Here is a 13,432-nt window from a genome sequence, read left to right on the forward strand (position 1 = left end):
CATGGCGGCTCGATGCTGAAGGGTCCGTGAGTGAAACGGGACAGGTTTCAGTCGGCCTTAACCCGGTGAGGGGGGCTGTTGCCTGCGGGAGACTGGTTAGCTGCCCGATAGGGCCCACCGTCCACACCGGGGCCCTTCCTCTAGGCCCCTTTGGCGCACGCTCACTTCTGGTGTGACTCGTGTGTGCAGTAGAGAGATTTTGGTGTTATAATAGCATTTCTAAAAATGTATCGGAAATACGACACTTATATGTCATCCAAAAACAAAATGAAAACAATTTGGCTTATTCAACAAATATTTTTTGAGAACTTTGTGCGAACCGGGTTTTTAAGGTGCTGGGAAACAAGGAGAAGCGATTCCTGCCCCCAAGAATGCAGAGTCTTGGCGAGGGCTCGGCGTGTGCTCCAGGTCCCTGCCGGTACACGCCGTCGGAGGGCAGGGCCGGGTGTGTGAGGGCGCAGGGCGGAGCCTGGGTGTTTCGATCACCTGAAGGGAAAATCTGCAACCCGGGTCTTGACCGACTGCATTCTTACGTGTGGGTGCAGAGATGCCAGATGTCCTGAGAAGTCCTAACCGTAAAGTCAGCTCAGCAGCAAGGGGAAACTGTTCTGTGCCGTTACATTGATCACGATCAAACGTCTCCCCTTCATTTCCAGACTGGGAGAGAGCTCCGGCCCCAAAAGTTGTGCGTTTGGGTCCATATTTTCTCAGTGGATGACCAGTCATTAACTACCTGTTTAAATTCCTCTTTCTAGAATTATCATTCTATAGAGAAGGCAATAAGGCAGTCGAGCTGCTTCAATGCCTTGAGTGTCCTGTGATCTTCATTTCCATCCTGTTTTAGAAATGATTTAGAAAACAGACCATCTTTTCCTGAAGTTGCGTTGCTGTTGGGGTCCAACAGAAATGGAAGTTGAGAATAAAACGTCTCTTTTTGGGATATAAATATTACTCCAGTCGTCCACGTGCCTTGGCCTCCTTGACATACACAGGTTCCATTTTATTTTAGAAAGACTTACATTTCCCTTAAAACGGCTCAGTGCAATGCAAACCTTTCCCTGAAAAGGCTGTTGGCAAGAGCGTATGACTCATTGGAATTCGGGTTCAAGCCACATCCTAAAAATAATAAAGGTTGTAAATGCAAGTGTGCCCAGCCATGTCTGGCTATTTTTCTTCGGAATTTGACACTGAAATACAAGTGATTTTGCACAGTTCTTAGTGGCTGGAGTCTCTTCAGGCAAAGCGTGTCGTGTAATTGATATTCATTGAGTTCTGAGTGTTTCAAAGGAGAAGCTGATGTATATCTTGCCAAGTAGTGTTGCTCACTTATCATTTTTATTTCAGTAGAAAGGAAAAGACTAGGGATGTGTAATTAATTTGACATAGACAATTCTGGGCTGAGCATGTTGGGACCAACACCATGCTAAGGCCATTAAGAAACGTCCTTTGTCCTCGGGATACAGCTTGCTAGGGCTGTAGTTGCTGAGACAAGATTATTGTATTTTGGCCCTTCCTCCAGTGAGCTGTGCGATCGATCACGCAACCAATACCATTAACTCCCGGAGCAGAAATTCTCAGCGTCAGCCTTCCTGGGTTTAGAAAGATGTCGGTTAGATGTAAATGCTGAGCTTATCTACTGGTTCTTGGGTTATTTTTAGAAAGACCTTGCAGGTTTCTCAGTCCCTGCATTATATTTTTTTATGTGTAGACTCTTCAGAAATCCCCATTGCCGTGGAAGCTGATCCCTGCCTCTTACCAAAAAAAAAATTTTTTTTTAAAGTTATTTTACAGGAGCAGCTAAGCTGCCCTCAGGGCCTCTATTCATCAGACCACTGATAGCAAGAGGCTCCTCCACTTATTTGAAAGGCCAGGCTCTGCTCTCCTGACGTGACTTTGCAGAATGATCCTTTTTGAAGTGAAAAAAAAAAAATAGCAAAGGACTTACTAGCTGGATACGTAAAACATTGCAGTTGGGTGCTGTGTCTGTCCAGGTGGAGGCCTGAGGTTCAAAATGGATTGTATCGTGGCGGGATCACAGTAACACCACCCATGACACCCACCAATACTTGCTAAAGCCCTGTCTAGCTATGGCAAGGAGAGAATTCAAGGCAGGGCCCGTCTTTGAGCGATGTGCTTGAAAAGTGGAGGGGGTAAAGCGAGCTCCGAGCGACCTTCAGATCCAAACCCGCTGTCCCATCGTCCCACTGTGATGCCAGGACCAACCTCACCAGGACTCCTGGAGGCAGCAGCCGCAGTCTGGAAGGGAACCCTCTCGGAGGCCTGAGCTCCTGCGTTCTAGGGCCCTTCCTTCAAGCTTCTGGATCTGTCACCCCAGCCTCTTTCGTGTTCTTTCAACCCCAGTGGTAGCTGCTCCCTGGGGTTATTGTCTCAGGATGACCTCAGCGAATGACACTTCTCTCCCATGCAGTCCTCCAACGTCCATCTGTGGAGCCAATTCTCCTATTAAATCCCCTCTGCTCAGATCGCTATGATACAATTCCTATTTCCCTGCTTCGACAGCTTCACACCTGAACCCCACGGCCTACGGTGGGTGAACTATGAATTAAAACATTTTACAAATCCTGCAATTAGCTTGTGCTTGAACAATTATATTGCATTAGATCATTTGTGTTAAAAAATATTAACTTGCTAATGATAAGCACTGATAATCAATGACAATTTTTACGACCTGATTTTGGCCTGTCTTCAATCAAAAATTACTGGGAGACTCAACACGTGGAGGCGACCCAGGACTCTCTAGGCCACAGAGGTCCCTGTATATAGATTTTTCCTTCCTTCTGACGGAACAGGTTTGCTTAAATCTGTACCAATGAGGACACAATTATCGTGAAACAGGGAGACCCACATCTGCTCCGTGCACTTCTGTTTGCTCTGTAAAGGGCAGCATTTGTGTATCTCAAGCTGTATCTTGAAAGCTTTCCCATCTCAGAAGCTCACTTGCATTAAACATGAGACGCGGCTGAGTGCTGCTGCCACAGGGAATTGCAGGCAGCCCTGCCGCCCAGGGTGATCTCAGCCCTGTGGGGAGGGCCCACCCCTCGGAGGAGGAGGGCTGGGGGAGGGCCCACCCCTCGGAGGAGGAGGGCTGGGCGCCCGGGGAGGCTGTGTGCACTGGGGAGGGAGGGCTGGGCGCCCGGGGAGGCTGTGTGCACCGGGGAGGGAGGGCTGGGCGCCCGGGGAGGCTGTGTGCACTGGGGAGGGAAGGCTGGTGTGGGTTCTCACTGCAGGTGGATCTGATGTTTCCTTTACTTAAATAATTGACTGTTCTTGACCTCCTGGGACGGTAGTGGCATGCAGGGAGGAGCTGCCTTGGGTCTGTGAGGGAAGATAAAACCCCTCCTTCAACAGGAAAGAGAAGACAGGAAGAAAGGATGGGGGTGGGGGTAAGGGTGGTAAGAGAGAAACGTGACAAGATCCAGAAGCAAGAAAGAAGCCCAAGGAGAAAGGACTGCAGGAAGATGTAGGGGAGACCCTGTCCCCCACCTTCCCTTGACCAGGCCTTTTTCACTCACATCTCCACTGAGGTTTGACACCGGACCTAGTAATGAAGGAACTGACCTGTTCCTGTGATCAGCTCCCTGCACTAACCCCAACCTGGTATTAAAGTCCAGGCTCCATCCCTGCCCAGCTACGAGGCTTCTGGCACCTACAAACTTCTCCCTGTGCCTCAGTTTTCTCGTCTGTAAAATGGGAATGGTACCATCCACCTCAGAGGGCTGCTGTAAGGACTCGATGGGGGAATTGCATTGTAGCACCATGCCTGGAACCACGTGGGCACCGGGTGAATAACAGGCCCCTCTAACTGCTGCTTAAATCCCCTCGGATTCACAAGCTGATTGAGTCATACCTGGTGGGAACGGGCCCGGGAAGAGGCTTTCTGGACACGCTTCCCAGGTGGTTCTGATGTACAATGAAGTTTGTACATCACAGGGGTTCGTCTCTCCCCAACGTGGGCTCCAGGACCCAGGCCTACAGTACTGCCCGTTGTCCCTGTCCACCCGGGTGACACTTTCTCCCTCTGCTGCTGCTCCCCACAGCCTACCCCATCCACCTCCAACTTCTTGCCCCACACAAGGGAAAAAGCTAAACTGAATCTTCTTAAGAGTTTGTTTCGCTAAATATTTATACTTTTCCCTCCTTCCCATGCCCTATAACTACTGACATGATTTTTTTCCCCCTATAAAGTTACAGAAATAATGCTAGCTCAGGTCAGCATTCCCAGTGTCAATAAGCAGCTCCGCAGCTTTTATCTCCAGCTGTCACTCCCGATGATTAAGAAGGTGCCTGCAAACTTTGTCCCAGTTTACGGGTCCAAGTCTATTGCTGACATGTCAGAAAGGGGCAACCATGTCAGGAAGGGGCAGACTCAGAGGAGCTTTCAAAGGGGAGGCCCACGCCCAGCCAGTCATTGGCTGAAAGGGATGCAGACTCTCTGGGAGGCCCTGACAAGCAAGGGTCAGAGCTGCCTTTGGGCCCCTTGGAGAGAGACAATCGATGGGAAGGGTGAACCAAGGGGGCTGAGCAATTACCACGTGCGGCCACTGGAGGGCGATGTCTCCAAATACTAGTCTTTCCCACCAGGAAACCTTACTGCCCAGTGAGGTCCTGAGAGTTCCCAAATTCATTTCATTCACAGGGCATTTGGAAATCCTGAATTTCCCTCTGAAGTCCTGAGAAATACAGATACACTAAGCTTTTAACAACAAAACTATTGAATATAGAATCTTAAATCCAATCAGATACACTAGGTCAGTGGTTCTCAATCCTGCCGGAAGATGAGAATTCCTTAAAATGTTAATAAAGCAATAGCTGTCCAGAATCCACAAAAGAGCAATTAAATCAGGATCTTTAGAAGACGGAGGGGCAGTATTTGCATATTTGTAAAGCTCTCCTTTAATTCTAATGTTCGCTCTACAAGATTCTAGTCGAGATGTTGGTAGCAGACATCAAAGGAAAAGTTATTGAAAAATGAATTTCATTTTAGAAATTTCTATCTATGGGTGTGTTGTCTTTTCCCCCCCTGCAAATTGGGAAATCACTATTGATGACTGATTTAAATGTAGAACTGCTCATCTTGCCTTTCTCTGGAAGCCCATTTCAGTAACACCCTGAGAGACCTAACAAGTTATTAACAGCAGTGTGCAAATTTGCTTATCAGATATCAAAATAGTTAGAATTCTGAGAAAATTGAGGCCAGAAGAAGTTAATTTTTTTAAAGAGAAGGGGAAAGAAAATTTACTCTGGCCCTTTCACCCCCCACCCTCCCTGCATATGGACTTTTCTTGGAAGGCCAGGAAGTATTTAAAAATAAAATAAACCACAACCCTTTTATCACTACTGACATTTTTATGTATTTTTAGTATTTTATGCATATATTATGTTTTTTAAATCTGTGAGGTCTACATAATTTTGCTTTATCTGTTTTACCTTAACATTATGATATGAACTTTTCTTATGCCTAGAATCACACCACATGAGTACACTTCAAATCACACAACTACAGTGGAATACAAGAGTGTCTGTTCTATGCCTGCACCTCACTATAGACCTTGTTTTCATGCTTCTGCTAGAAAATAGCTACATACCATTGTTAGATTTGCATTTTCTTTCCAAGAGGCCTGGAAACACAGGCTGGAATCCCTTGGACCCAATTACAAACTCCTGGGAAAGGGACTCATTGGCCAGGCTTGGGTTGGGTGTCATCACCCAGTCCAACCAACTATGGCTGAGAAGTGAGGAGTGGGGGGTGAGGTCACACTGTTACAGAAACTGTTGGGAGCCCACTCCTATAACTTTGTGGATGGATGGTGGGGTCAGGAGAGTTCCTGGGGAAGGAGGGCCTGAGCAGGTGGCACATGGGTGTCCTCCACAACCTCCTCTGGGCATTTGCATAAGAAACACTATGTTAAGAGCTGTGTAGGAATCAAAGGACTGTCCTCACAGGAGCTTAGAATCCAAAAAAGGGAACATAACATACACAAAATGAGAAGTTAAATGACAGTAATATTTGCTACTTTTTACTGAGCGGATAGTACACGCCAGGTCCTCTATATTATTGTTTCACTTACTCTTCAGAATCATTCTATGACCAAGGGACCAGTATTCCAGATCTACAGGCTGAGGAGTAAAGTAACAGTTGTTAAAGATAGGCCTGAATTTGAACTCGGGCAGCCAGAGCCTTCACTGTTTCCACAGCGCCAGGAAACCTCAGGCAGCCCATGATTCTATAACAACCTGGTCTTATTATGTAGCATCAGACAACTGAAGCACTCTTATAAAATCGGGCATGAAACTGTCTCCAAAAACCCAGCAAAGCCTTTAATCCCCTTTTTACCTCTTTCACCTGAGACTTGACTTAGGCAAGTCCCCAAAATCAGGTTAGAGAAGGGACTGATCTCACCTGTAAAATGCAGTTATACCAGAGCTAGACTAGAGTACTGGCAAATGAACCCATATGGAATGCAACCCTGACACACACACACACACACACACACACACACACGGGCATGAACATTTTTCTAGAAAGGTAGTAACAGAGGAAAAATTGTCTCTGAAATAGACCATGTTATAGTAGTTCCCAAATTCCGCATGGGTACCCCGGACATCACCAGAGACATTTGCCTGAGATACAGATACCTAGGCCCCACACAAGACTTGCTGAATCTCTGGGAAGCAGTCTCCTCTCATCCCCCAGTATCAACAGATGGTTGCTCCCTGCCCTATAGGGAGCAGTGGACATGGTTAACTGCAGGGTTTTGGTTTTCCAGAGTAAAGCTTGGTGGTTGTCTTTTAAAAATGGTTTCCTTAAGATGTAATTCACCCATTTAAAGTGTACAGTTCAACGCTTCCAGGCTGTTCAACTGAGCGACCACCTCCACAAGCAATGTTAGAGCATTTTCCCCGCCCCGAAAAGAAACCCCAGTTCCCTTAGTTGTCACCTTCAATTCCCCCACCGCAAACCCAACCATAAATCTGTTCCCTGTCTTCATGGAGTTGTCTATTCTGGACAGTTCCTATAAATGGAATCATACAACATATCGTCGCAGAGCAAAGTTGGCAGGTTTGGGTAAGAGCAGATTTGCTACAGGCAGCAGAGGGAAGCCTTCCCCACCTACCGCCAGGTGTCTCCCCTTGAAACAGGTGAGGATTACACTTTTAAAGAGCATTGGCTTGCAGGAGGTCAAGTGTCAGTCATCCCGGAGCCCTGCAGGTCTAACCCTGGATTGCACCGAGCAATTGCCAAGGGTGCTTTGAGCACTGAACATCTGAGGGAAGCTCCCAACCACTGTTTCTTGGGCCTCACTGGGCAATGGAATCGCCTGACAGGCTTGTTAACAGCACAGATCCCCGGACGCCTTCCCTGGGACTGAGAGTGTCTTCCATGGGGTCGGGGGTCTGTATTTTAAGGGAGTACTCTGGTCGTTCTGTATGAAGGGCATCGGACAGGCAATCGGGAAGCACTATAAAACGCTTTCTCTGCTCGTACATTTCCCTGTCAATCTATCTTCCTTTCTTTGCAGTTGCTGCAACAGGGGCTTTATTTCTGTACAAGGCCATGCCAATTATTATATGGAAATACCATTCTTACAGAAGCCAGGGGAAACTTTCGAGTACAAAAATAACCAAAATCCCTGGGAACAACTGCAAGCTGCTGACCTGCTGGATGTGACTCACTGGCTGGAGGATGGCTGGGAGACCTCAACCGATCACTGTGCCCACCCAACGTGGGCATTTGGTGAGGTAATCAGGCCTGAGGGTTCTTCTCGGCCGCCCAGCTCCCCTTCCTGGGCCTGAAATTCATCCTCCCAGTGAGCGGAAATGCTTGCCTTAGCTGAGTCCCTTTTTATGCCTTTGATTTACAGAAGCTTCTCCACAAATAAATAAGAGTTGATTACTAGGTCACAGACTCTTAGAGAGCTTTCCAAAAGCCTTCAAGGGTAAGGAAGATAAATTGGAACAATATTTGAAAAACAATCCCCATTGTTTGTGCCGTTTTTCCAGGGGCTGGGACACTGATTACATCATGGCTCTGTGCCATTGTCCTATGAGGGAGACAGGGCTTTTTAAGCTACTTTTTTGCAGATAAAGAGAGGAGACTAAGAGACATTAAGAGAGACACCCCAGATTACCTGGCTGGCCAGTGGCAGTTTCCTCCCGGGCCTCTGACCCAGCTCTCCAAAACCCTGGGCTTACCATGTTGCCTCCCGGTCATAAATATTTTAGAAAATCCTGCCAGGATGTAAGAAACTTCAGAGATTTTTGTCCCAGTCATTTAGCCATGGAAACCGGGTTAACAGAGCCACTAATTCAGCCTGACAGCATCTTGTCGTCTGCAGGGCCTCAGCAGAAAGAGTGAGGAAGATCCGTACATTTCAAGGACAGCTAGCCCAGTGGATCTGCCAACATGACCACTCCAGGGCATCGCAGAGCTCTACTGGACATGCACGTACACATACACATGCACACGCATGTACACAGCAGACATACACACACATACAGCCTCCCTCTCCCTCTCCTCCGCCTCTCCTGGGAAGACCAAACCTGACATGGTTTATTTGTAGGTTTAACATAATGGCTAATCCATTTCCAAGAGAGTCAAGACCTAGTCATTACATCATGCTCGTGTGTGCGCGTGTGTGTGTGCGTGTGTGTGTGTGTGTGTGTGTACTTTGCTTATGTGCTTGTAATGGCTGTTGTCTAATGACGCAGCTTGCGGTTCTTCCTGTTGGGCCTGAGCGTGAGCAGCGCTAGGGTTTGCTGACCCAGATCAGCACCACGTGCCGCTGTGTGCACGTGTCTGCTCGCCCCTGAACAGAAGAGATGCTCGTGGGCTTTTTCGGAGCAGCCTCAGCTGGGCAGCAACTGCTCAGCACCTCCTGGGAGCTGGAAAAACTTGGGCAGCAACCTCAGGCCGGCACCTCTAACCAAAGGACAACGGCCCCTAGCACTGCTGTTCTTTTCACGGGACAGGAGCTCACGCAGTTGGAAAACCTACTGTGCGCCATGCTCTTTGCTTGTATTATTTCCTTCTGCCCTCCTAACAACCCCACATGGTCCAGACTCCGTCTTACAGATAGGTCAGGGGGAAGAGAGAGGAGACAGACGTGAAATACGCTCCTGCTGGTACAGTAGGAATGACAAAGTATGTGCCAGGAGATGCTGTCGCAGTGTTTGCAAGAAAGATTTGGTCCAAGCTCCAGAATACGCCTCTGGGGCAGGTCATATTTCAGCTGGACCCAGAAGGATGAGTGAGGGTTAGCGGAGGCGCAAGGTGGAGACGGGGCAGGAAAAAGCAGTCTGGGGGAAGGTCTAGGGCGGGTGAAAGACCTGTCAGAGCCTGGAGCATTAGGGGCACTTAAGGAAGGCCAGTGAGACATCATCAGTGGACAAAGTAAGGAGGGGAATTGAGAGACTGAGAAGGAGGCCAGGGGTCAACTGGCACAGGCCTTGGAGGCTGAGGATTTTGGATCATTCTGTGGTATTACAGAGTCAATAGTTTTTGCAGAGGATACCTGGAATAGCAGGACCTTAGGTAACATTCTTCCTATGGGAAAGTGTTGCAAGTTTTACACAGTCAACCTTCCAAGGGACGCCTGGAACACAGCCAACCAACAGCCAAGATGGACAGCGGCCCTGCCAACTGCGTTGGCTCTCATCTTTCTGCACCTATGGATCTTACCCTCTTATCTACAGCGTAATCCCTGGACTCCAAAGACACCGTGCTTCTTAGAGCATTCTCCCCCAACCCACTTCCCCGACAGCCCCAATTATTTACTGTGAAACAATTTTATTATGCTTCTACTTGAGAGTAAAGAAAGAGACGGCATCTGATTGGTCTGCACTGAAGGGAAATAAATGCAATATTCCATCCCAGCTTAACACACTACACTGTAGATTTTCTTATACTCCAGGGAAAGTCATGCTTCCTGCAGAAAAGGTGTCACTAGAGAGTCAAGAGACTGGTCTCTATCCTTCAGAGACAGAGGCCCATCTGATTACAGCTGCACCGTGTGCACAGTAATCCGGCCATCACGCTGTAATATGCCGAGAACGAAACGCAACGACGCCCGGCCCCGCCACCGCAGTGGGGGTTGAACTGGGATACTTAGGATGCAAGCGTCAGAAACACAACCTGAAGCAGCGTAAAAACAAAGCTGACTTACGGGAAAGTTCATGGAACAATGACGTAGGACCTCGATAAAGACGGGAGCTCCCACATGGCTTGAATGAGCCCTTCCCAGGAGGAAGGAGATATCCTCTGGACCCAAAATTAATGTCCATGAAAGGCGTCTACTGTTTCAGCTTTGAGGCTTGTTCTGCGGTGTTATCGGAAGAACTCAGTGTGGTGGGGAAAGAGGATGACTTTGGCCGTCAGGCAGACCTGAGCTGGGACCGCTCACCTGCAACTTCTCAGCGCTGAGACCTCAGCAAATAACTTACACTTTCAGAATTGTTTTTCTTCAGCTGAACAACAACAAAAAAGACCGTTCAGGGATTTAATGAGAGCGTGTGTACAAGAACATAGAACAGTGCCAGAGGCTCACTAAGCACTTCACCGATGTCAGCCCCTTTCGTCACCTGTACAGAACCGCCCGGTACGTGGGGAGCAGCGGGACAGAACCTGGCGCATGGCCAGGGCTCAGTAAATGTTACCTGCAATTATCATCATGTTGGTGATTATTATTTCCATTCCCCTATACAAGAATTCCCCTAAATAAAACCAATGGTCTCCCACACTGCTCCCCTTCCTGGGGAAATGGACATGAAACGACAGTGACCTTTACTTTTCGCCTCTCTTCATCTCGGTGCTGGGAACTGCTCTTGCTCTGCAGGACCCAGCAGACTCTGGACGCTCAGTCACTATGAATTTGTGACGTCGGGTGTTGATGCGCCAGCCCCTTGGACACTAAAAATTTTTATGCTGACAAAGCCAAGGCAGAATTAAGCAGCTGTGCCGCGGTCCTGTCTCAGACGTAATCACGATCCACTCTGTTCATAGGCCCCACGCTGTTCGTGACACTTAATTAGTCCGGTTTTGTTGCCTTTACACTAATTGCACTGATGCACCTTCCGAAGCCCCTTCAGGAATAATCCTCCCTCACTTTTCTCTCCTGGAGCTGTGGGTATTGCAAGGCCCAGGCACTCCCTCAATAGGGCCTGGATATAATGTGTGGCACAGAGAGTGCAGGGGAACACCAGGCTTTGCAACCAGGGTGCATTAGGTATCTCAGGGCTTTATTTATCCTGATCGATTATCTGTCGTTATGGGTTGTCAAAGAAAACCTTCCTATCAACATGAAAGAATGGCTTCGACATGGTCCCATTAGAGGGTCTTCTCAGGTTAAAGACCCCTCCCTCCCTCCCTCCCTCCCTCCCTCCCTCCCTCCCTCCCTCCCTCCCTCCCTCCCAGGATTTCTCACTGGTGTTTAACCTTGTAGATCCCCAGAAACACACAAAGTGGACCTGGAAGATAAGCACTAACCATTAAAGAGGGGGTGGCTTACAGATGATTTTAATTTTCTTCTTTTTATGCATCTACATTTCCTAAATGTTCTGTAATGAACCTGTATTACTTTTATAAAATTAAAAACAAATCCACTTCTAGGAATCTTTCCTAAGAAAACAATCAGAGGTGTGCTCAAAGATGCGTTAGGATGGTCACTGCAGCAGCATTGTTTAGAACAGTAGGAAAGTTGTAAATAATCCACTTATCCCGCAACAAGGGAATGATTAATAGATTATGGTATCGAGAATACGGATATTTCTCATATTCTCAGGAAAATGTCGATTGTTCTGTAATCGTGGTAACAAGTACCACTGCAACCGGTTTTAAATCCTTTCTGTCGATCAATGCAATTTGATTCCGTGAACATGCTTTGGCAAACCAACCAATCACTGACAGTCTCTTACGTCCCAAAGTCAGGGATGGAGTTAGTCCAATAAATACGGTTCTCAATGACAGCCAATCAACAGCAGTCTCACTAGAATAACCACATTTCTACAGTTGATGTCCACCTACCTTTGCCTCTAAAAATCTGCTAATCCCTGAACTTCACGCTTCCCCAAAACCCTATATAAAAGTATCAGTCTGTTCTGCTTGATGAGATTGTGGCTGACCAGCATATCTCTCCCTTATTACAGTAAGCAATACATTTAGCTCTGTGTGTGTGTGTGTGTGTGCATGCACATGTGTGCCTGTATCTGTGTATAGACACACTTAGGGAGCACACACATACACACACATATGAACGTTATGAAATATCATGGATTCATTAAAATTTTATTTTCAAGAACTATATGATAATAAAAGTATTCAAAGTACATTATGTGAGAAAGCTAAATACGAAACTGTACTGCATGATCCTAATCAGAGAGACAGAGAGATAGGGAAAGGAAAGGGTGGGGGTAGGGAGAGAGAGAGAAATTGGAAAGAAAAGGAACCAAAATGTTAAAAGTAATTACATCAGGAATTTGAGTCTGTGGGAGATTCTTATCTTTATTTTTTTAATTTTCAAAAAAATTTGTGATGACCATTTATCACCTCTATAACGAGGGAGGAAGATTGTTTCTAAAAAAGAAAATCTTGATTCAGCAGTATAGCACTAAACCAGCCCATTTTAAACACCATCTGGAAAGTCTAGGGCCTCCTTATGAGTCCCCGTAAGGTTCCTGCATGGGGGAAGCAGGCCGTGATACGAATCCAAAGGCCTATATTCAACAGATATGTGTTGTGTGCCTCTATGCCCCACACACCAAATTAGCCACCCAGGTACCAAGAGGGGGGTCCCCTTTTGGTGATGGAACACTTCTCTGAAAACCATGTGAAAAGGGGCATTTTCATAGATTGCACTGAGGATCTGAAATTGTGTTTTCCCTTCAAACGCTTTCAACTGCTTTTTATCAGGGGGGACCATCAACGTAGCCAGTAAATGCAAGAAGTAAAGTATAGGTGCTTGTTAGGCTGGACAGCAAGTAATGTTATCGTAGAACAATAAAAAATTAGGGACAGCCTGGGCTGGGCATTGAAGAGAGGAAGGTAAATTTTAATTTGCCCGGCTATCTTTTTCTTCATGTTGGAGGGAGAGAGCGTTAGCTGCTTCTTTTCTTAACACAAATTGTGTCAATGTCCTAATTGCATTTTATTAAGCCATATTTCTAGTGCTGAGAACGTGGAAAGCCGCACTACAGCCCGCTGGTCTCCATTTCTTAATTCATGCGAGCAGCTCTTAAATGGGTGAGGAATGATGATTGAATATTGTGAACAGGCACAATAGTTAATCTCGAATGAATAGGCGGGAGGAGGGAAATGTGTTTGTCTTGGGTTTGTTAGAAGGGTTTTCATGATCAAACACTGAAAGAGGATTCTCTCCATTTTCTGCCTGCTGACAATGCATTACTGATAGTTTGACTT

At 47.0% G+C, this 13,432-nt stretch overlaps 1 long non-coding RNA gene across 2 annotated transcripts in view; it reads right to left on the bottom strand.

Annotated features, from left to right (window-relative positions):
* The window catches only part of LOC107536462 (uncharacterized), an 81,854-nt gene that overhangs the window by 40,888 nt on the left and 27,534 nt on the right, over positions 1-13,432 (bottom strand). The gene's annotated exons all lie outside the window — the stretch shown is intronic.

This window comes from Miniopterus natalensis, chromosome 14 (genome assembly GCF_054644295.1).
Source record: "Miniopterus natalensis isolate mMinNat1 chromosome 14, mMinNat1.hap1, whole genome shotgun sequence".
Classification (NCBI taxonomy): Eukaryota; Metazoa; Chordata; class Mammalia; order Chiroptera; family Miniopteridae; genus Miniopterus; species Miniopterus natalensis.